Source organism: Stegostoma tigrinum, chromosome 2 (genome assembly GCF_030684315.1).
Source record: "Stegostoma tigrinum isolate sSteTig4 chromosome 2, sSteTig4.hap1, whole genome shotgun sequence".
Classification (NCBI taxonomy): Eukaryota; Metazoa; Chordata; class Chondrichthyes; order Orectolobiformes; family Stegostomatidae; genus Stegostoma; species Stegostoma tigrinum.
In genome coordinates this window covers 156,629,200-156,654,083 of record NC_081355.1, presented here as the reverse complement: position 1 = coordinate 156,654,083, position 24,884 = coordinate 156,629,200, and positions in this window count along the sequence as shown.

The following is a 24,884-nucleotide window of genomic DNA, read 5'->3' as shown; positions in this document are numbered from 1 at the left end:
TGTGGTATTTTGCCGAATCACAAAGCAGGACTGAACCAGCCAAGGGAAGGCTCTTCATAAACGCATAGAGGTGTACAGCCCTTCCTCCAAATTTACCCATGCCACCCAGTTTTCGCAATAAGATCAATCCCATTAATGTGCCCTTCATTCATATCCCTGCGTATCTATCCCGCCCAGGTAGCTGTGTAAATGTTACTTCAATCACAAAATTGTATTGGTATCCACCACTGTCTCTGGTAGCCCAATCCAGACACTCAACACCCCGTGAATGAATCAAATATCTTGTCTGCTCCCATTTCTATTGTTCCCCCCTCATCATACAGGTGGGCCGTCTAGTCTTTGAGTCCACGACCATAGTGAAATGCTGTCGGCTACATACATTATCTGTGCCACTCATGATTTTATGCACATCTATAAGATCAACCCTCAGTCTATGGAGCTTCAATGGAAAAAAGTCACACCCTATCTCACCTCTTCTTGTAACTCAAGCCTTCCAGTCCAGGTAGCATCCTAGTAAATCTTTTCTGGGATCTATCTAGTTTACTAATATCCTTTCTTTTGTAGTGTGATCTCACCAACATCTTGGACAGCTGCAACAAGATTTTCCAACTCTTATACAGTGACTGATGAAAGCAAGCATTCCGAAAGACTCCCTCACCAGCCTGTCTACCTGTGACTCCACTTTCATGGAATTAGGAACCTGTATCCCTAGATCTCTGTCTCCCGCACAGTTTCCTGTGGCACACTGCTAGTCACAAGCCTCTAGTCTGAAATACAATCCGCTGACAGGGCTCTCTGTCTTCTGTCGTCAAGCCAACTTTGTATCTAATTGGTTAGCCCTCCCTGGATCCCATGAGACTTAACCTGATCCAACAACCTACACCACCCAAAGGCCTTGCTAAAGTCCATATAGAGCCTCGGGCTCGGCATTAACACATCACATTGTGAAAACAGAGGAATGAAATTGTCAGCATGTGTGGTGAAGTCCTAAATTCCAGGGTTCCCTGCAAATTCCTAAATCCTAATGTTTGGTATGATAACAAATCCAAGAGTTGAAGACATGAAATACATGATTGATTTTAAATGAATTAATGTTGTCCGTGTCAGAAATATTCACATTCTGCAAAGATTATAAAATGACAGCCTCACTCTGTGTACCATTTGTGAGTGGGGTGAGGATTTGGAGGCTGGAATGTGGGTTGAATAAAATTGTAATCGGGGCTCTCAGTAACATGGTGCATTTTGCAGTCCCAGAGCACCACAGTGTGCGGCATAACCCTTCAGCTGTACCCACTGCCCATTCTGTAACACCCTCTCAGTTTGAGGTCTATCACTGACTCACATGGTTGAACTTCTGGCAGTGGAGCGAACTGTCGACCTGGACATGGCCCTTGTTCTGTCAAAACAAAAACATCAGAATTACTTTTTCATAATTAAACTATAATCATTGATATTTATCCGTCTATTTAATGACTGCCGTTAGAACAATGTAAGTACTTGATGTTGTTCTGTGAAATATTTTGATTGTCAAAAACCCTAGTGAGCCTGTCTAATCCTGTTTCCCCTTGGTATTTTGCCAAATCACAAAGCAGGAGTGAACCAGCCGAGGGAAGGTTCAACATAGACTCAATGTTCTACAGCCCTTCCTCCCAACCTGCCCATGTCACCCAGTTTGCGCAATAAAACTAGTCCCATTACCCTTCATCTGTATCCCTCCATATCGATCCCGTCCATGTACATGTCGAAATGTTAATTAAATGACAAAATTGCACTCACTTCTACCACTATCTCTGGCAGCCCATTCCAGACACTTTGCACCCTGTGAATGAATAAAATATCCCGTCTGGGCCCTTTTCTATCATTCCCCCTGCCTCACCTTACACCTGTGCGGCCTATTTTTTGACTCCACTACCATGATGAACTGCTGTTGTCTATCTAATTATTTGTGCCTCTCATGATTTTATTGACCTCAATGTGGTCACCCCTCAGCCTGCAATGATCCAGAGGAAAAAAGTCACAGTCTCTCTAGCCTCTCCTTATAACTCAAACCTTCCAGTCCAGGCAGCATCCCAGTAAAACTTTTCTGCACTCTTCCTAGTTTACTGACATCCTTTTATCATTGGGTGACCTCACAAATGTCTTGTACAGCTGCAACAAGACAGCCCAACTTATACACTGTGACTGATGAAAGCAAGCATGCTGAATCACATCTTCACCAGCCTGTCTACCTGTGGCTGCACTTTCATGGAATTGCAAAGCTGTATCACTAGATCTCTTTGTTCTCTAATTCTCTCCAGGGCCCTGCAACTCAATCTATGTGTCCTGCTCTGGTTTTACCCACCAAAATGCAACACTTCACATTTATTTAAATTTAACTCCATCTGCCATTCCTCAGCCCACTGGCACATTGATTAAGATCTCGTTGTATTCCCAGATAACATTCTACACTTTCCACTTGGTGTCATTCGAAAACATCCTAAACATACATTCGAAATTCACATCCAAATCATCTGAATGCATGGGAAATAACAGTGAACGCAGCCAGATCCCCGAGGCACACCACTGGTTGGAGGCAACCGATCTATAAAACAACCCCCAAGCATTACCCTCTCTCTCTTTTCGCGTCAATACAATTTTGCATTCATTTTGCCTCTCCAGCTGCTTGTACATCCTCTCACTCAGAAACCCCACGAAGAACATACCCATCAAAAACATAAGGCTCACCAGTCTGTAATTCCCGAGCATTTCACTGCAGCCTTTCTTAAATATTGCACAACATTAGTCACCCTCCAATCTTTGGGCACACCAACTGTGGTATCGATCACACAAAAATCTCCACGAGGGAGCCCGCATGTTCTTCCCTATCCTCCCGCAAATTCATCGCATATCCTTTATCAGTTCCTGAGGATTTATCTACCTTAAAGCATTTTAAGACTTGCAGCACGGCCTCGTCTGTAATCTCAACTCTCTTCAAGAGGACACTATTTACTTCCCCAAGTTCCCTAGCATCTAAACCTTTCTTAACGGCAAATACTGATAAGAAATATTCATTTAAGATCCAAATGAATTAATGCTGACTGCGTCAGAAATATTCACAATCTGCAAAGATTATAAAATGACAGCCTCACTATGTAAGACATAAGAGCATAAGACATAGGAGTGGAAGTAAGGCCATTCAGCCCATCAAGTCCACTCCAACATTTAAATCATGGCTGATGGGCATTTCAACTCCACTTCCCTGCACGCCCTTGATTCATTGTGAGATCAAGAATTTGTCGTTCTCTGCCTTGAAATGTGTACCATTTGTGAGTGGGGTGAGGATTTGGAGGCTGGAATGTGGGTTGAATAAAATTGTAATCAGGGCTCTCAGTAACATGGTGCATTTTGCAGTCCCAGAGCACCACAGTGTGCGGCATAACCCTTCAGCTGTACCCACTGCCCATTCTGTAACACCCTCTCAGTTTGAGGTCTATCGCTGACTCACGTGGCTGAGCTAATGGTAGTGGAGCGAACTGTTGATCTTGTTGCTGGCCTTGTTCTGTCAAAACAAAATCATCGGAATTAGATTTTCATAAATAGATTTTAATCATTGCCAATGATCCTTTTTTTATGACTGCCAGCAGAATTATAAAAATACTAGATGATGTTCTGTGAAATATTTTGACTGTCAAAATCCCTAGTGAGCCTGTCTAATCCTGTTACCCTGTGCTATTTTGCCGAATCACACAGCACGACTGAACTAGTGAAGGTAAGGCTCATCATAGACACTTACAGGTTGACAGCCCATCCTCCAAATTTACCCAAGCCACCCACATTTCACAATAAAATTAATCCCATTAGCCTGCACTTCATCCATGTCCATCCCATCCACGTACATGTCTACATGTTAATTGAATGACATACTTTAACTTACTTCCACCACGACCTCTGGCAGCCCATTCCAAACACTCACCACCCTCTGTGAGAAAAAAATAGCCTCTCTGGTCCTTTTTCTATCTCTTCATCCTTCACCTTATTGCCATGCCATTTGGTTTTTCACTCTGCTACCATTGGGAAATGCTCTCGGTTATATGCCCTATCTATGCCTCTTTTGGTTTTAAAGATCTCTGCATGTCACCCCTCAGTCTCCAGCGCTCCAGAGGGAAAAAAAAATCAGAGCGTCTCTAAACTCTCCTTCTGCCTCAAATCTTTCAGTCCAGATAGCATCCTTGTAAATATTTTCTGCACTCTATCCAGTTTACCGCTATCCTTTATATAGCAGGGTGACCTCACCAATGTTTTGTACATCTGCAACAAGACATCCCAATTCCAATACTCAATGCTGTGAGTGATGAAAGCCAGCATGCTGGAAGGCTTCTACACCACCCTGTCTATCTGTCACTGCACTTTCAAGGAGCAATGAACCTGTATCCCAAGATCTCTTTCTTCTCTGACACTCCCCAGGGCCTGACAATTGACTGTATAGGTCCTGCTCTGGGTTCAGCCAACAAGATGCAACATTTCCCATTTATCTAAATTCAACTCCATCTGCCATTCATCATCCCACTGGCACAGTAGATCAAGATCTCACAGTCACAGGCCTCTAGTCTGAAAAACAACCCTCCACCATCTGTCTTCTATTGTCAAGCTAATTTTGTATCTCATTGGCTAGCTCTCCCTGCATCCCATGAGACAACAACCTACAACGCGATCCCTTGCCAAAGGTCTTGCTAAAGTTCTTGTGGTCAATGTTTACCCTCAATGCTCTCATCTACTTGCTTGGTCACTCCTTCCAAAAACTCTATCAAATATATGAGACACAATTTCCCACAAATAAGCCCATGTGACGATCTCAAATCAGTCCTTGCCTCTCCAACTACCCGTACATTCTCTCGCTCAGAGGCCCCTCTAACAACATACCCACCATAAACGTAAGGCTCACCAGTCTGTAATTCCTAAGCAATTCCCTGCAGCCTTTCTTAAATAATGACATAACTCGGCCATTATGCTGCATAACCCTTCGGTTGTACCCACTGCCCATTCTGTAACACCCTCTCAGTTTGAGGTCTGTTCCTGACTCACGTGGTTGAGCTTCTGGCAGTGGAGCGAACTGTCGACCTGGACATGGCCCTTGTTCTGTCAAAATAAAAATATCACAATTACTTTTTTTTATAAGTAAACTTTAATCATTGACATTTATCTGTCTTTTTTATGATTGCCATTAGAACAATAAAAATACTAGATGTTGCTCTGTGAAATATTTTGATTCTCAAAATCCACAGTGAGCCTGTCTGATCCTGTTACCATGTGGTATTTTGCTGAATCACAAAGCAGGACTGAACCGGCCAAGGGAAGGCTTATCATAGACTCACAGAGGTCTACAGCCCTTCATCCCAACCAGCCCATGCCACCCACTTTTCACACAACAACTAGTCCCATTGGCCTGGCCTTCATCCATATCCCTCCATATCTGTCCCGAACATGTCCCTGTCTAAATGCTGTTTATGTTGCAAAACTGTACTCACTTCCACTGCTACCTCTGGCAGCCCGTTCCAGACATTCCGTACCTTCTGTGTAAAAATAATTTCTGCTCTGATCTCTTTTCTATCATCCCCCATCACCTTACACCTATACCATTTAGTTTTTGATTCCACTACTTTGGTGTAAGGCTGTCGGCTATCGACCTTATCTATGCCTCTCATGATTTTCTAGAACTCTGTAATGTACCCTTTTGTGTCCCGTGCTCCAGAGGATAAAATCCATAGTCTGTCTAGCCTCTCCTTATGCTGTGAACGTTCCAGTCCAAGTAGCAACCCCGTAGATCTTTTCTGCTCTCTGTCTCATTTACTAATATCCTTTCTGTAGTAGGGTGACCTCACCAACATCTTGAACAGCTGCAACAAGACACCCCCAACTCCTAGACTGTAACTGATGAAAGCAAGCATGCCGAAAGACTTCTTCACCAGCCTGTCTACCTGTGGCTCAACTTTCAAGGATTTACAAGCCTGTACCCCTTCATTTCTTTCTTCTACAAGATTCCTGAGGGCCTTACAATTAACAGTATAACCCTGCTCTGAGTTGACCCACCAGGATGCAACATTTCCTATTTATCTAAATTCAACTCCATCTGCCATTCCTCATCCCACTGGCACAGTTGATTCAGATCTCACTGTACTCCCAGATGACCTTCTTCACTGTCCACTTGGTGTCATCTGCAAACATACTTACCATAAATCCTAAATTCTTCACCAAATCATCTGTAAAAATGGCAAGTAACATTGGACTCAGCACCGATCCCTGTGGCACTCCTCTGGTTACAGGCCTCCAGTCTGAAAAACAACCCTCCCCCATTACTCTCGGTCTTCGATCGTCAAGTGAATTTTGTATCCCATCAGCTAGCTCTTCCTGGATCCCATAAGACTTGACCCAATAACCCACAATGCGATACCCTGTCAAAGGCCTTGCTAAAGCCCATGTGGTCAATGTTTACCCTCACTGCCCCTATCTACTTGCTTGGTCACTCCTTCCAAAAACTCTATCGAATATATGAGACACAATTTCCCACCAATAAAACCATGTGACGATCTCAAATCAGTCCTTGCCTCTCCAACTGCTTGTAGGTCTCGATCTCAGAATCCCCTCTAACCACCTGCCCACCACAAACATAAGCTTCACCAGTCACCAGTTCCTGAGCTTTTCCCTGCAGCCTTTCTTAAATAATGGCACAACATTAGTCACCCACTAATCCTCGACAACGTCAACGGTGGTATCGATCGTACAAAAATCTCCACGAGGGACCCTGCATGTTCTACCCTATCCTCCCTCAAAGTCATTGCATACCCTTCATCAGGTCCTGGGGATTTATCTAACTTAATGCATTTTAAGACTTCCAGCACCTCCCCTTCTGTAATGTCTCTTCAAGACGATAGTATTTCTTTCCCCAAGTTCCCTAGCTTCTAAACCTTTCTTGATGGTAAATACGGATAAGAATTATTCATTTAAGATCCAAATAAATTAATGCTGGCTGCATCAGAAGCATTCACATTCTGCAAAGAATATGAAACAACAGTCTCACTCTGTGTACCATTTGTGAGTGGGGTGAGGATTTGGAGGCTGGAATGTGGGTTGAATAAAATTGTAATCGGGGCTCTCAGTAACATGGTGCATTTTGCAGTCCCAGAGCACCACAGTGTGCGGCACAACCCTTCAGCTGTACCCACTGCCCATTCTGTAACACCCTCTCAGTTTGAGGTCTATTGCTGACTCACGTGGTTGAACTTCTGGCAGTGGAGCGAACTGTCGACCTGGACATGGGACCCGTACTGTCAAAGCAAAAACATCGGAATTAGTTTTTTCATAATTAAACTTTAATCATTGATATTTATCTGTCTATTTAATGACTGCCATTCGAGTAATGTAAGTACATGATGTTCTGTGAAATATTTTGGTTCTCAAAATCCCGAGTGCGCCTGTCTAATCCTGTTACTCTGAGGTATTTTGCCGAATCACAAAGCAGGACTGAACCAGCCAAGGGAAGGCTCATCATAGACACATAGAGGTCGACAGCCCTTCATCCCAACCTGCCCATGTCACCCAGTTTTCACAATAAAACCAGTCCCATTAGCCTGCCCCTAATCCATATCCATCCAAATCTATTCCGTCCATGAACCTATCTAACTGCTAATTAAATGACAAAACTGTACTCGCCTCCACCACTACCTCTGGCAGCCCATTCCAGACACTGCTCACCCTCTGTGTGAAAATCATATCCGCTCTGGTCTCTTTTCACCCATCACCTTACACCTATACTGTTTAGTTTTTGACTCTGCTACCGTGGGCGAAAGCTGTCGGCTGTCTACCTTATCTATGCCTCTCATGGTTTTCGAGAACTCTGTAATATCACCCATCAGTCTCCCGCGCTGGAGTTGGAGTTGGTGACTCATTGGTCTCTATAGACAGAGAGCCATTTGACCCAGTCTTCAGGCTTTAATGGTGAGCTGGGAGAGCAAATTCAGGGACAGTAAAACATTGTTCACCGGTTAAAATGACTCACAGCACAAATGATCTTTCACACTGAACTAACACTCAAAAACTTCTAAAATATTGTCAAAGTCATAGAGTCTTAGTCAGAAAGTCACACAGCACAAAAAGGCCCTTCGGCCCATCAAGTCTACACTGATACAACTGCCACAAAAGGCATGTTAGTTCCCACTTCCTACCCTTTTCCCATCTCCTTCAATGTTATGGTAGTTGAGGTGCTCATCCATATATCTTTTATACATTGTTGGGTTTCTGGGCTCCACCACCATTGCAGGCTGCTCTCTATTCACCCTGTCCATACCCCCCACAATCATATACATCCCAGTCACATCTCCCACTCAGTTTTCTCTGTTCTGTAGGAAACAATCCGAGCCTTTCCCATTTCAGCTGGCAGCTTCATTTCTCCTTCCCAGGAAACATCCTGGGGAACGTGCTCTGTACCTCCTCACAGCAATTATATCCTTCCTCTAGTCAGGTGAGCGGAACACCGCACAGGACTCCAGCTGTGGCCTAACTAATATGCTGTAAAACTCCACATTACCTCCTTACCACTTTACTGTATGTCATGACTGTCTAAAGCAAGTGTCCCATGTGCCTTCCTAGCCATCCTATTCATGAGCTCTGCCAACTTCAGGGATCTATGAATAACTATCCCAAGGTCCCTCTGTTCCTCGGAACTGTCAGCCCCCTCCCATTCATTAAATACTCACCATCTTGTTTTTCTCCTTCCAAAGTACATTTTGTTACATTTATGAGGATTAACTATCATCTGCCACTGCTCACCTCATCTGACCCATCCTTCTGTATCATCCTGTAACCTACAACTATCCTGTTCATTAACAACCACACTCTCAATCTCGGTATTCGGATGAACTTGGAATACTCAGAACACTCAAATGAGAAGAATAAAGCTACTCTTCTTTTAAAGAAAACTTTTGTTTTGGTTTACATCTTCCCCCAAGCGTAAAACACTGGGAAACTGTAGAATGTAACCATGTCCCACCCTAAATAAACAGACAGCCCTGAGGACAGGAGGAGCATCACATATGGACCTGATCTATTGAGGTCCTCCCCTTATCCAGAACCTGACCTCCAGCCACTAGTCTGGAGAAGAGCTGCTCAGTGAAGCGACAGCAGTCCCAGCAGTGGGACTGTCAAGCTGAATACAGGCAGGGGAGGAGGAGGGATCAATTGGAGGGAGGACTTTTGGTCCCCCCCAACCTGATTGTTCTCACTTCTCTACAATCTGACACTTTCCTACAATCACTGTGTCCCTGTTCAACCCCCATCGTGTTTCATTATTCCCACCCTCTCTCACTGACAAACTGCTTCTCAGCTTTCAGTAACTGACACTCTACGCAAAACGTACCCCAGTCTATAAAACTGACTGGCCTCTGGCTCAGCATTAACACATGACATCATGCAAACAGAGGAATTAAATTGTCAGCACAGGTGGTGAAATCCTAAATTCCACATTTCCCTGCAAATTCCTAAATCCTAAAGTTTGGTATGATAATAAATCCGAGATGAAGACATGAATTACATGATTGATTTTAAATGAATTAATGTTGTCCGTGTCAGAAATATTCACATTCTGCAAAGATTATAAAATAACAACCTCACTCTGTGTACCATTAGTGAGCGGGGTGAGGATTTGGAGGCTGGAATGTGGGTTGAATAAAATTGTAATCGGGGCTCTCAGTAACATGGTGCATTTTGCAGTCCCAGAGCACCACAGTGTGTGGCATAACCCTTCAGCTGTACCCACTGCCCATTCTGTAACACCCTCTCAGTTTGAGTTCTATCGCTGACTCACATGGTTGAACTTCTGGCAGTGGAGCGAACTGTCGACCTGGACATGGGACTCGTACTGTCAAAACAAAAACATCTGAATTACTTTTTCATAATTAAACTTTAATCTTCGACATTTATGTTTTTTTTAATGATTGCCATTAGAACAATAAAAATACTAGATGTTGCTCTGTGAAATATTTTGATTGTCAAAATCCACAGTGAGCCTGTCTGATTCTGTTCCTCTATCGTACCTTTGCTGAATCACAAAGCAGGATTGAATCAACCAAGGGAAGGCTCATCATAGACTCACAGAGGTCAGCCCATGCCACCCAGTTTTCACGATAAAACTAGCCCCATTAGCCTGCCTCTCATCCATATCATCCTGGAGACCAGTTACCAGTTACTAGTGGTGTACCGCAAGGGTCGGTGTTGGGTCCACTGCTGTTTGTCATTTTTATAAATGACCTGGATGAGGGCGTATAAGGATGGGTTAGTAAATTTGCAGACGACACTAAGGTCGGTGGAGTTGTGGATAGTGACAAAGGATGCAGTAGGTTGCAGAGAGACATAGATAAGCTGCAGAGCTGGGCTGAGAGGTGGCAAATGGAGTTTAATGCAGACAAGTGTGAGGTGATGCACTTTGGTAGGAGTAACCAGAAGGCAAAGTACTGGGCTAATGGTAAGATTCTTAGTAGTGTAGATGAGCAGAGAGATCTCGGTGTCCATGTACACAGATCCTTGAAAGTTGCAACCCAGGTTGACAGGACTGTTAAGAAGGCATACAGTGTTTTAGCTTTTATTAATAGAGGGATCGAGTTCCGGAACCAAGAGGTTATGCTACAGCTGTACAAAACTCTGGTGCGGCCGCACTTGGAGTATTGCGTACAGTTCTGGTCACCGCATTATAAGAAGGATGTGGAAGCTTTGGAAAGGGTGCAGAGGAGATTTACTAGGATGTTGCCTAGTGTGGAGGGAAGGTCTTACGAGGAAAGGCTGAGGGACTTGAGGCTGTTTTCATTAGAGAGAAGAAGGTTGAGAGGTGACATAATTGAAACATATAAAATAATCAGAGGCTTAGATAGGGTGGATAGGGAGAGCCTTTTTCCTTGGATGGTGACGGCGAGCACGAGGGGGCATAGCTTTAAATTGAGGGGTGAAAGATATAGGACCGATGTCAGAGGTAGTTTCTTTACTCAGAGAGTAGTAAGGGAATGGAACGCTTTGCCTGCAACGGTAGTAGATTCGCCAACTTTAGGTATAAGGCGTCATTGGATAAGCATATGGACGTACATGGAATAGTGTAGGTTAGATGGGCTTCAGATCGGTATGACAGGTCGGCACAACATCGAGGGCCAAAGGGCCTGCACTGTGCTGTAATGTTCTATATTCTATGTTCTATCTATCCCATCCGTATACCTGTCTAAATGGGTACAATGAGACCAGCTCAAACCCTTTCAAACAATAAGTATGAACAAGGGTTGGGTTGTTTCCCCAACCGTAAAACACTGGGAAACTGGAGAATGTAACCATGTCCCACCCTGAATAAACAGACAGTCCCGAGGACAGGAGGACCATCACATATGGACCTGATCTATTGAGGTCCTCCCCTTATCCAGACCCTGACCTCCATCCACTAGCCTGGAGCAGAGCTGCTCAGTGAAGCTAGAGCAATCCCAGCCCCCATTTCCTTCCTACTAACCTCATCCCACCCCCTTGACTTGTCCACCCTCCCCGGACTGACCTATCCCCTCCCTACCTCCCCACCTACACTCACCTCTATGGCTCCATATCCACCTCTTTAACTGGTCTGTCTCCGCTCCACCTATCTTCTCCTCGATACATCTTCGATTCGCCTCCCCTTCTCTCCCTATTAATTTCAGACCCCTCTACCCCCTACCTTTTCTGATGAAGGGTTTAGGCCTGAAACGTCAACTTTTGTGCTCCTAAGCTGCTGCTTGGCCTGCTGTGTTCATCCAGCTCCACACTTTTTTATCTCTTATTCTCCAGCATCTGCTGTCTCATTATCTCTCCCAGCAGCAGGACTGTCAGGGTGAATACAGGCAGGGGAGGGGGGAGGATTTTCAGTGTCCCCCACCCTGAGAGTTCTCACCCCTCTCCAATCTGACGCTTTCCTACAATCACTGTGTCCCTGTTCAACCCCCATCCTGGTCCAATATTCCCACCCTCTCTCACTGACAAACTGCTTCTCACCTTTCAGTGACTGACTCTCTACACAAAACATACCCCAGCCGATAAAACTGACTATTCTCTGGCTCAGCGTTAACGCGTGACATCATGCAAACAGAGGAATTAAACTGCTTGCTCAGGTGGTGAAATCCTAAATTCCACGTTTCCCTGTAAATTCCTAAATCCTAAAGTTTGGACTGACAATAAATCCGAGATGAAGACTTGAAATACATGACTGGCTTTAAATGAATTAATGCTGTCCGTGTCAGAAATATTCACATTCTGCAAAGATTATAAAATGACAGCCTCACTCTGTGTACCATTTGTGAGTGGGGTGAGGATTTGGAGGCTGGAATGTGGGTTGAATAAAATTGTAATCTGGGCTCTCAGTAACATGGTGTATTTTGCAGTCCCAGAGCACCACAGTGTGCGGCATAACCCTTCAGCTGTACCCACTGCCCATTCTGTAACACCCTCTCAGTTTGAGGTCTATTGCTAACTCACATGGTTGAACTTCTGGTAGTGGAGCGAACTGTCGACCTGGACATGGGGCTTGTTCTGTCAAAACAAAAACATCAGAATTAGTTTTTCATAAATAAACTTTAATCTTCGACATTTATGTATTTTTTTTAATGATTGCCATTAGAACAATAAAAATACTAGATGTTGCTCTGTGAAATATTTTGATTGTCAAAATCCACAGTGAGCCTGTCTGATTCTGTTCCTCTATCGTACCTTTGCTGAATCACAAAGCAGGATTGAATCAACCAAGGGAAGGCTCATCATAGACTCACAGAGGTCAGCCCATGCCACCCAGTTTTCACGATAAAACTAGCCCCATTAGCCTGCCCCTCATCCATATCCATCCATATCTATCCCATCCGTATACCTGTCTAAATGGGTACAATGAGACCAGCTCAAACCCTTTCAAACAACAAGGGTTGGGTTGCTTCCCCAACCGTAAAACACTGGGAAACTGGAGAATGTAACCATGTCCCACCCTGAATAAACAGACAGTCCTGACGACAGGAGGAACATCACATATGGCCCTGATCTACTGAGGTCCTCCCCTTATCCAGACCCTGACCTCCACCCACTGATCGGGAGCAGAGCTGCTCAGTGAAGCTAGAGCAGTCCCAGCAGCGGGACTGTCAGGGTAAATACAGGCAGAAGGGTAGAGAGGGTGCCCTTCCCTGATTGATCTGATTCCACTCTCATCTAACTCTTTCCTCCAGTTACTCTGTCCCTGTTTCATTATCCCTACCCTCCTTGCTGACCAATCACTTCTTCGCTTTCATTACCTGTCTGCTGATAGAAAGGGTCTCTCAGATATAAAACTGACTAGCATGTGGCTGGGGTATTAGTCCTTAACAATATGAAAACACTGGGCAGAATTAATCACCAGCATGTGTGATGAATTCCAAAATTCTACGATTCCCTGCAAATTCTTAATTCCTAAAATATTGTAGGTTAACAAATCCATTTCTATATAGTGTTAAATTCTTTTGCTGACTCACGTGGTTGAACTTCTGGGAGAGGAGCAAACTGTCGATCTGGATGTGGGCGCATGAAAAGAATTAAAATTGTTACTTAACAGTTTCATTTTCATAATTAACATTCACGTGTCTCTTGTCTGATTGCCATTTTGAACATGAAAATAACTAGATATTAGGGACCCTGTAGCCCTCCGAACTCAATATTGAGTTCAATAATCTTAGGGCCTAAACTCCCCCATGTCCCAGCCCTCCACCCTACACACCAGGCCTTGTTACCATTCCACACCCCCTATTGTCAGTCACTAACTGTCTCCATGAACAACTATGCATCCTCCCAGCCTGATCGTTAGCAACTCCTTTGTCCAACTTTTTTTCTCTCTCTTTGGGTTCTATCCTATCGTTTACTCCCTACCCCACCCACCTCCCTATTTTCTGCCGATAAACTGATGTTTTCCCAGGCGCCATCACTTCTGAGGGAGGGTCACCAGACCCGAAGCGTTAACTCTGTGTTCTCCTCCACAAAAGCAGCCAGGCCTGCTGAGCTTTTCCAGCAACTTTGTTTTTGTTCATAATTAGATGTTGGTCTATGAAATATTTTGAGTATCTTAATCCCCAGAGAGTTTACCCAATCCTTTCACCATATCTCAACTTTGCTGAGTCACAAACAGAACTGAACCAGGCAAGGCAAGGCTGGTGTTTGTTCAGGCAGAGAAACTGCAAACAGCCCTGCAACCAGACACGGTCCCGTCAATTTCCAGATTTCGGGGAATCGGTCACTTTGCAGGCCATGGGAGAGAACCATCGGAGTTGGTGACTCAGTGATCTCCACATTCAAAGAGCCATTTGACAGAGCCCTGAACCCAGTCTTCAGGCTTTAAGACCAGAAGACACAGGAGTGGAAGTAAGGCCATTCAGCCCATCGAGTCCAATTCGCCATTTAATCATGGCTGATGGGCATTTCAACTCCATTTCCTTGCACTCTCCCCGTAGCTCTTGATTACTTGTGAGATCAAGAATTTATCAATCACTGCCTTGAAGACATTTAATGTCCCGGCCTCCACTGCGCTCTGTGGCAATGAATTCCACAAGCCCACCACTCTCTGGCTGAGGAAATGTCTCCTCATTTCCATTCTAAATTTAGCCCCTCTAATTCTAAGGCTGTGCCCACGGGTCCTAGTCTCCCCGCCTAATGGAAACAACTTCCCAGCGTCCACCCCTTCCAAGCCATACATTATCTTGTAAGTTTCTATTAGATCTCCCCTCAACCTTCTAAACTCTAATGAATGCAATCCCAGGATCCTCAGCCATTCTTTAATGGTGAACATAGAACATAGAACGGTACAGCACAGAACAGGCCCTTCAGCCCACCATGTTGTGCCAACCATTGATCCTCATGTATGCACCCTCAAATTTCTGAGACCATATGCATGTCCAGCAGTCTCTTAAATGTCCCCAATGACCTTGCTTCCACAACTGCTGCTGGCAACGCATTCCATGCTCTCTCGACTCTCTGTGTAAAGAACCCGCCTCTGACATCCCCTCTATACTTTCCTCCAACCAGCTTAAAACTATGACCCCTCGTGTTAGCCTTTTCTGCCCTGGGAAATAGTCTCTGGCTATCAACTCTATCTATGCCTCTCATTATCTTGTATACCTCAATTAGGTCCCCTCTCCTCCTCCTTTTCTCCAATGAAAAAAGTCCGAGCTCAGTCAACCTCTCTTCATAAGATAAGCCCTTCAGTCCAGGCAGCATCCTGGTAAACCTCCTCTGAACCCTCTCCAAAGCATCCACATCTTTCCTATAATAGGGCGACCACAACTGGACGCAGTATTCCAAGTGCGGTCTAACCAAAGCTTTATAGAGCTGCAACAAGATCTCACGACTCTTAAACTCAATCCCCCTGTTAATGAAAGCCAAAACACCATATGCTTTCTTCACAACCCTGTCCACTTGGGTGGCCATTTTAAGGGAGCTATGTATCTGCACACCAAGATCCCTCTGTTCCTCCACACTGCCAAGAATCCTATCCTTAATCCTGTACTCAGCTTTCAAATTCGACCTTCCAAAATGCATCACCTCGCATTTATCCAGGTTGAACTCCATCTGCCACCTCTCAGCCCATCTCTGCATCCTGTCAATGTCCCGCTGCGGCCTACAACAGCCCTCTATACTGTCAACGACACCTCCGACCTTTGTGTCGTCTGCAAACTTGCTGACCCATCCTTCAATCCCCTCATCCAAGTCATTAATAAAAACTACAAACAGTAGAGGCCCAAGGATAGAGCCCTGTGGAACACCACTCACCACTGACTTCCAGGCAGAATATTTTCCTTCTACTACCACTCGCTATCTTCTGTTGGCCAGCCAATTCTGTATCCAGGCAGCTAAGTTCCCCTGTGTCCCATTCCTCCTGACCTTCTGAATGAGCCCACCATGGGGAACCTTATCAAATGCCTTACTGAAGTCCATATACACCACATCCACAGCTCGACCCTCATCAACTTTTCTCATCACATCCTCAAAGAACTCGATAAGGTTTGTGAGGCATGACCTGCCCCTCACAAAGCCGTGTTGACTGCAATTAATCAAGATGGTCATAAATCCTATCCCTCAGAATCCTTTCTAACACCTTGCAGACACAGATGTGAGACTTACTGGTCTGTAAATGCTGGGGATTTCCCTATTTCCTTTCTTGAAGAGAGGAATTAAATTTGCCTCTCGCCAGTCCTCAGGTACGACTCCAGTGGAGAGCGAGGATGCAAAGATCTTTGCGAGTGGCAAGGCAATTGCATTTCTCGTTTCCCAAAGCAGCCGAGGACAAATCTGGTCTGGGCCTGCCGACTTGTCAATCTTAATGTTTGACAAAATTTTCAGCACATCAGCTTCCTCTATCTCTATCCATTCCAGCATGTACACCTGCTCTTCAAAGGTTTCATTCACTACAAAGTTCGTTTCTTTCGTAAAGACAGAAGCAAAAAACTCATTTAGGGCTTCCCCTACCTCCTCAGGCTCCACACACAAGTTCCCTATGCTATCCCTGATCGGCCCTACTCTTTCTTTGACCATTCTCTTATTCCTCACGTAAGTGTAAAATGCCTTGTGTTCTCCCTAATCCGTTCTGCCAAGCTTTTCTCGTGCCCCCTCCTGGCTCTCCTCAGACCTTTTTTGAGCTCCTTCCTCGCCTGCCTGTAATCCTCTAGAGCTGAGCTTGACCCTAGCTTCCTCCACCTTATGTAAGCTACCTTCTTCCTTTTGACGAGAAGCTCCACCGCTCTCGTCATCCAAGGTTCCTTTATCTTACCCCTTCTTGCCTGTCTCAGAGGGACATATTTATTCATCACTCGCAACAACTGTTCCTTAAACAGTGTCCACATGTCTATAGTTCCCTTACCATGGAACAATTGCTCCCAGTCCATGCTTCCTAACTCATGTCTAATCGCATCATAGTTTCCTCTTCCCCAATTAAATATCCTCCCATTCTGCCTAATCCTCTCCTTCTCCATAGCTATGTAGAATGTGAGGCAGTTATGGTCACTATCACCAAAATGCTCTCCCACCACAAGATCTGATACCTGCCCCGGCTCGTTTCCGAGCACCAAGTCTAGAATGGCCTCTCCCCTCGTCGGCCTGTCAACGTACTGAGTTAGGAAACCCTCCTGAACACACCTTACAAAAACAGCTCCATTCAAATCTTCTGCTCGAAGGAGGTTCCAATCAATATTGGGAAAGTTAAAGTCATCCATTACAACAACTTCAGGGCAACTTCAGGGACATTAACATATTGTTCACTGGGTAAAATGATTTACACTGAGCTGACATTCAAAAACTTTCAAAATGCCCAGAATTGATGTATTCCTCCTGTGAAAAAAATTCAAATGGCAGGACCCACCAGCTATGGTTATCTAGAAAGTTAAGTAAAGTGTCAAACTTAAGGACGCAGGGTGTAACTTCACCAAATGGAGTTCATGGTTCGATGATTGGTCACATTAGGAAAGATGGTAAAGAATGACAAACTCATTGTTCACAATAAACATAAAACACACACCGCTGAACCTCTAGTAGATGGTGCAAACTGGTGAGTTGGAATTGGGCAGAAGATTTGTCCCGACACAATGGAAAAACATTTCCATTTATCTGCATTTTCCCCATAAACTTTGAGTCTCCTGCTGATAAAGAATCCTAAATACACACAGCATTCTGCCCAACAGCTCTCTATGGCAAACAGTTCCAAATACCCAAGCATTCTGATAGAAGAAATTGATTTGATTTTTTTTGTTTGTTTAATGTAGTCACATGTATCTGTCGTTATTCATTCAAGGGATGAGGGTATCACTGGCCAGGCAGCATTTATTGTCCATCTCTAATTGCCCAGAGGGCAGTTAAGAGTCAACCACATTGCTGTGGGTCTGGAGTCACATATAGGCCAGAACAGGTAAGGATGGCAGTTTCCTTCCCTAAAGGGCATTAGTGAACCAGATGTGGTTTTTCCCAACTGTCGACAATGGATTCACAGTCATCATGGGATTCTTTTAATTCCAGATATTTATTGAATTTAAATTCCACCATCCAGAGGCCAGTCCCAGACCAGGCCCAGTGTGGGAGGCAAGTCCCAGAGGCCAGTCCCAAACAGGCCCAGTGTGGGGGGCAAGTCCCAGAGGCCAGTCCCAGACCAGGCCAGTGTCGGGGGGCGAGTCCAGGACCAGAGGATGGTGTGGGGAGGTGAATCCCAGCCCAGAGGCTGTGGTAGGGAGTTGAGTCCTACACTGGAGGCCACCGTGGGCAGGTGAAGCCCTTGCAGACTGGACTGAAGGTCTTGAGTTTTGAAGTCCAGTATGGTCTGGAGGCTAGGCCCGATGCAGTCTGGTGGCTCGGCCCAGTGTTGGAGACTAGGCCCAGTGCTGGTAGCTAGGCCCGATGCAGTCTGGTGGCTCGGCCCAGTGTTGGAGGCTAGGTCCAGTGCAGTCTGGTGGCTTGGCCCAGTGTTGGAGGCTAGGTCCGGTGCAGGAGACTAGGCATGGTGCAGTCTGGACGCTTGGTCTGGTGCAGTCTGGAGGCTAAGCCCAGTGCAGTCTGGTGGCTCGGCCCGGTGCTGGAGATTAGGCCCAGTGCTGGTGGCTAGGCCCGGTGCAGTCTGGTGGCTAGGCCCAGTGCTAGAGATTAGGTCCAGTGCTGGTGGCTAGGCCCGGTGCAGTCTGGTGGGTCGGCCCAGTGTTGGAGGCTAGGCCCGGTGCAGTCTGGTGGCTAGGCCTGGTGCTGGTGGCTAGGCCTGGTGCAGCCTGGAGGCTCGGCCCAGTGCGATATGGGGACTTGGCGCTGGCATGGACTGGGGTGAAAAGGACTGTAGTTTAGGTACTTGTTTTCTGACTTTTATTCTTACGCTGGACTTTTATTTGTTATTCTTTCAATTTTGCCCCAAATACTTAAGTATCTGTACATAGGTATCCTGTAGTCAAATTGATGCCATAAGCTGCAACATTGGAAACTTTTCGCTGCATTTATTCGAGTGCACATGACGATAAATCTAATCCATACAACAGAGTGCTAGGGCAGGGCTGACAGCTAATGTTCCTAATTATGAGTGATGGAGCCTAATTGAGGAGATGAGTGTCTAATCCTGCTCTTAACTTTTAAATTTATACATTCATATTTAATTTTTCTGATCTAAAAAATGATTCCTAAATGAAGAGGACTTTATAGTTGAACAGTATTCTGACTGAGTTCTTTTCACAATTTACTTTGGAAACCACCTGGCCTTGTGGTTTTATCACTCTTCCGCTATAATTTTCTTCATTATCATATTCCTTTAAATTCAAAGAATATAGTGCCCTTTTCTTCAATCTTCCCTCACTGGAGATCTGGCATTCAGAAAATCTTCACTGTGGTTCGTATGGGTAACTATTCCCTTCCTCCAGTATGAGGATCATATTGCACAGAGAAAGTTTCAGCTTCAGTCTGATGCTATATGAATGAAGATTTCTTCACTTTTATGACCCAACCATCTTGCAATGAAGGTGAACATAGTATTTGCCTTTCAAATTGTTGCTGTACCTGTATATCAAATGTTATTCACAACAGCACCCCCAAATCCATCTGAGTACCTACCCTTTTATTTAAAAATATAGAATCCCTACAGTGTGCATACAGGCCCTTCAGCCAACAAAAGTCCACACCGACCCACAGAGCATCCCACCCAATCTACACATCACTGGACATTACAGACAATTTAGCATAGCCAACCCACCTAGCCTGCACATCTTTGGACTGTGGGAGGAAACCCATGCAGACACAAGGAGAACATGCAAACTCCACACAGACAGTCCCTCAAATTCTAAAAGTGAACGTGTTCTTCCATATTTTCTAACCAATACTAATAATGTCGAATTTCCGACTTTATCCTGCCTCTTCTTGCCTAGCCCACAACTTGCTTGCATCTCGCCCACTTTCCTGCCAAACTTCGTATCATCAGCCTCATCCAAGTTCCTAAGGCTGAGAACAGATTGATGAGAATGTGTTGCAAGACTGGAAATTAAACAGCTGAGTTCCTGCTAGTAATGGTGGTTTGTAGCACTTGACCAATTACAGCATGCCGTCCTGAAAGCCCGTAGTTTATCCTCACTAACAGATTTCTTCCCAATTCAATGAGCGATAACCTGATTAGGATCTTAAAATTGATTTGTTACTGAAGTTTATCACAGCTATACAAAACAAATTTCACAATGAACTTTTCAAACATGTACGTGCAAACCATGCATTAGTGTGCAAATTGACTCACCTTGAGCCTGTCTCTGAGGCTGGTTATTCATCTGTTGCTCATTTGCTGCTGTAATGGAACAGAGAATAGAAGTCAGTTTAAATCATGAGAATTAATCCAACTATTTTATTAATAAATCATGGAAAAATAAACTAACAGAAGCTGTACGCAGCCCTGAAAGCAACTGGGAATGACAGAAATAAGGACGGTTGATTTCAAATGGCCAGTTATTACTAATATTGCAGTGATCAATTTCTCACCCAAAAAAGGTGGGAATAAGTTGTAATGGAGCAGAAATATTTAAGTAGGCAGAGGAGTTGATGCAAAATAACAAAGAATCCATTTTTTATCTCCAAATCATTGCTACCAAATGACCTTTTCTTTGTTCTTCAAGCAAGTTGACAGCTTTTCTTTGCACAAATGGCTGCGTAAGTAATTAGAATAGTAGATTATGTGCTTCCTGCAAGGGGTGATACTTGGGGCCAAACTCAACAGAACATGGACTTCCCAAATTAATTCCAGGACCATTCTGAGTTAACTGATAATAGCAGGCCCTCTAAGTTTGGCAGAGCTTATCTGAGAAAGTGGTGAGGGGGAGTTCCTACAGTGATCCCTGTGTGCGTGCGCAGACAGCTGGTGATTCCGAGGATGAGGCTAAACTATAATATGAAACATTCCTGCAGAAGACATTGGAGGTTGGACAGCAAAGTGGGAACCAGGAGAGGAAGAGATGACAAAGTTTAATTGGAGGGAGTAATAATGCAAAAACGCTACTCATTGTCTCTTGAATCCTAAAGGGTTTTCACCATCAACAAGACACAATCAGGAATGGAATGAAAAAGCTCTTCACATGGTCTAATGAGCAGGGTAAGGAGGATCCTGTTTCCCTCTGGTGGATTTTGGCACCAGCCATGATCAGATGGTGGGACAGGCTAGATAGTTATGCTCCTACTTCTATGTTTATGGTCTTACGGCACCAAATGATGTGGAGAAATTCATCGGCAACTTGTGAGAGGCAGGTAAACAGTATCTTAATAGTTGGCAATAACACAGTTGGAAACCTTAAGGGAAAAAAAACAGGGGATTTAACATTCAAGGATATTTAGCCTTTTGGAAAGACAGGAGTGATGGGAAAGATGATGTAGTAGTACTGCTAGTAATAGATAAAGAGGATAGTTCTGAGTGAGAGATGATCAAGTCCCAGATGATTTAGAATCCATTTGGGTAGAGGTTAAATATGGCAAAGCAGGAAAAGACATTGGGGTAGGTGTAATGTCCTCCCAAATAGTAGCTACACTGGGGGAAAGGGTATAAATTATCACATAATAGGAACATGTAAAAAGAACAGAGCCATAATTGTGGGTGACTTTAATTTTCATTGTTCATTGAGAATTGGCAAGTCGCTAATGCTGTTCTTATGTTCAAGAAGGGAAATAGGGATAATCCAGGAAACTACAGGCCAGTGAGTCTCACATTGGTAGTTGGGAAGCTATTGGAGAAACTAGAAATGGTAGCTACCAACAATAAATTTGTAGTGGGCATTATGGATAATTTCCCAAAGCAATATGCCATGGAGCTAACTAGGGAGCAGAGCATTTTGGATCTAGTAATTGATAATGAGGCAGGTTTAGTAAATGACTTCATTTAAAAGATCCCATGGGAGTAGTGATCATAACATGATAGAATTTAATCAGTTCCAGAGAGAGGAACTTGGGTCGGAAACAACTGTGTTTTATTAAATGAAGGGAATTACAAATACAATGAAATGAGGATAGAGTTAGTGAAGGTGAACTGGGCAATAGATTAGCGAGAATGATAGTAAGCAAGTAGTAGCAGCATGGAAGGACATAACATAGAACATTACAGCACAGTACAGGCCCTTCGGTCTCCGATGTTGTGCCGACCTGTCATACCAATCTGAAGCCCATCTAACCTACACTATTCCATGTACGTCCATATGCTTGTCCATGATTGTCAGCAAAAGAGTATCCCAGTAAAGAGGCAAGATTGTAAGAGAGAGATAAACCAACCACGGGGAACCAAGGAAGTTACGGAGGCAAATAAGTTGAAAGAAAAAAAAACATATAAATATGCCAAAGTCAGTGATAGTCTTGCAGATCAACCCCAGATTATTGAGAGAGTCAAGAGAGGAGATTGCTGGGCCTTGATCAAAATCTTTGTATCCCCGCTCACCACTGGAGACGTCCCAGAGAATTGGCAAGTCGTTAATGCTGTTCTTATGTTCAAGAAGGGAAATAGGGATAATCCAGGAAACTACAGGCCAGTGAGTCTCACATTGGTGGTTGGGAAGCTATTGGAGAGAATGCTTAGGAATAGGATTGATGAGCATTTGGAAATGCATGGCATAATTAGGGACAGTCAGCATAGCTTTGTGCAGGGCAGGTCATGTCTTACTAAATTGGTCGAAATTCTCAAGGAGGTGCCTAAGATGTTCCATGAGGGTAAAGCAGTGGATGTCGTTTACAGGGATTTCAGTAAGGCTTTCGACAAGGTCCCTCATGACAGGCTTATCCAGAAGATTAAGAAGCATGGGATCCACGGTGACTTGGCAGCATGGATTCAGAATTGGCTTGACCATAGACGGCAGAAGGTAGTGGTGGAAGGGTGTTTCTCAGGCTGGTGGTGTTCCACAGGAACCTGTACTGGGACCTGTGCCATTTGTGGTTTATATAAATGACTTGGATGAAAACATAGATGGCTGGGTTAGTAAGTTTGCAGATGATACGAAGATTGGTGGAGTTGTGGATGGTGTAGAAGGTTGTCAAAGGTTACAGTGAAATATAGATCAGTTGCAGATATGGGTGGAGAAGTGGCAGGTGGAGTTTAATCTGGGTAAATGTGAAGTGCTGCACTTTGAGAGATCAAATGTTAAGGAAAAGTGTACAGTTAATGGCAGGACCCTGAAGGGCGCTGATGTAGAGGGATCTTGGGCTTCAAGTCCATAGCTCCCTGAAAGTGGCCACACAAATAGGTAGGGTGGTAAAGAAGGCATAAGGCATGTTCACTTTTATTGGTTAGAGAATTGAGTACAAGAGTCAGGATATTCATGTTGCAGATTTATAAGGCTTTGGTTAGGCCACACTTGGAGTATTGCATTCAATCCTGGTCACCACATTAGAGGAAGTATGTGGAGGCTTTGGAGAGGGTGCAGAAGAGGTTTACCAGGATGCTGCCTGGATTAGAGGGTATGATCTATGCGTTATGGGAAGATAGAAATGGCAGAGGAGTTAAATAGGTACTTTATCTCAGTCCTTACAGTTGTAGGTACTTCAAACATCCCAAGTAGTATTTGCCAAATTAATGGGGCTCAAGGACGATAAGTCTCCTGGCTTTGATGGTTTACATCGTAGGATCATAGAACAAGTAGCTGATGAGATAGTGAATGCAATTGTTGCTATTTTCCGAAGCTCTTTGGATTCCAGAGAAGTACCAGAGGTTTGGAAAACTGCCAATGTGACACATCTATTCAAAAAGGGAGGGAGACAAAAAGTGGGTGACTGTAGTCAGGTTAGCCTAACAGCTTTCCTTGGAAAAATGTTGGAATAAATTGTTCAGGAAGTAATAGCAGAACATTTGAAAAATCGCAGTCTAATGGGGGAGAGTCAGCATGGTTTCAACAAAGTGAAATCGTGCGTGACTACTTTATTAGGGGCTTGAGAGGAAGTCTCAACCAGAGTGGACAGAGGAGAGACAGTAGGTATGTGCCGTTTGGATTTCCAGAAGGCATTCAACAAATTAACTCACAAAACATTCAGTCAAAAGATCCTATGGTGTTGAAGGTAGTTTTGGCATTGACAGAGAATGGGCTCATGGGCAGAACCAGCAAGTGAGGATAAGGGATTCTTTTTTAGACTGGTGACCTGTAACAAGTGGAGTTTCACAGGGATCAGTGCTGGGACCATACCTGTTTGCAATATATATTAATGATTTGGAGGAAGTGAATGTACTGTCGCCAAATGTGCAGATACCACTGAAACAAGTGGAAAGGCAGGTTATGTGAGGATGCAACAGTTTACACTGAGTAATTAATAGGGTTAGGTAAATGGGCAATAGTTTGGCAAATGGAGTATAACCTGAGACAATGTGAAGTTGTTCATTTTGAAAGGGACAACATTAGAACAGTATTATTTAGGTGTAACAAAACTGCAGAAAGGTGCAACACAAAGGGACTTGGGGATAATAGGAACTGCAGATGCTGGAGAATCCGAGATAACGAGGTGTGAGGCTGGATGAACACAACAGGCCAAGCAGCATCTCAGGAGCAGGAAGGCTGACGTTTCAGGCCTAGACCTGAACTTGTGCCTGAAATATAATGCATGAGGATGGAGATTTACCAGGATGCTGCCTGGACTGGAGGGCAGGTCTTATAAGGAAAGGTTGGGGGATCTCAGGCTTTATTCATTGGAGCAAAGAAGGATGAGAGGTGACTTGACAGACGCGTACAAGATGATGAGAGGCACAGATAGAGAGGATAGTCAGAGACTTCTTCCCAGGGCGGAAATGACTATTGTTGGGGGAGGGGGGTTGCATAATTTTAAGGTGATTGGAGGAAGGTACAGGGGAGATGTCAGAGGTAGGTTCTTAACACAGGGAGTGCTGGGTGTGTGGAATGGAC